Genomic DNA, 894 nt, shown 5'->3' with positions numbered 1-894 from the left:
TGCTGTCCACTTCACCTGTGGTAGCTGTTTTGGATTTCTTTAGCTCTTGAGCTCAGAATCGTCAAAACAAAGTCATCCAGTGACTGAGGACACTCTCAAGTTCTGGGATATTTGGGTAAAGTATGTAGGAAATTTTTGGACTCTCCTTCTTATTCCCTTCCAGGTGTTAGAGACATCATTGGTGGGACCGGCCCTGTTTACAACTTCACAGAGGTCACCAATGATGCCTTTGACAGAGCTGTGGGAAATTTCACGGCTCTTTGTGGAATGCTTCATAGATTTTTGGACAAGGCACATGCAGAAACTGTCTCACCACTGTCTAACCACTGCCACTTGGATCGGCGATTAAAAACACACCTCATTTGACCATCACGTTCATATGTGCGTGTCTGAATTCTAAAGGAGAAAAGAATCTGTAGGAATACTGACCTGACGATGCAACTTCTGTGTGGATGCACAGAAGTTGAACTTCTGTGAGATCTCTTAACTGGAGCTGGTGAATGCTTCTCTCTGTCCTGTGGGATACACATGAAAAGGTCAGTTGTTGTTTGGACATCTCACAGTGCACCCCAAGGGCTATTTCATCACATCTTGGAATTTTGTGGTGGTCTCTCAAAGGACATGGCTGAAAAAGTTAAGTAACTGACCCACACCTCCCTTCCAACGTTTCCCCACTTATTTTGTGAAGACCGAATTCTGCCTGGGTTGGAACTTCTCACCACAGGGTGGCAGCAGACACTAGGATTTATTCCCATCACTCAGTGCTGTGGGTTGTTTAGTATGTGATCACCGGATACTTAAGGAAAACTCTAGAAAGATGTTGGGAGATACAAGAATTACTCTGCTTTCTGCATTTATATTTGTCAGTAATCTGCAGCACAAATGTCAAACTTT

This window comes from Cynocephalus volans, chromosome 11, assembly GCF_027409185.1.
Source record: "Cynocephalus volans isolate mCynVol1 chromosome 11, mCynVol1.pri, whole genome shotgun sequence".
Taxonomy (NCBI): Eukaryota; Metazoa; Chordata; class Mammalia; order Dermoptera; family Cynocephalidae; genus Cynocephalus; species Cynocephalus volans.
This window is presented reverse-complemented; position numbering follows the sequence as displayed.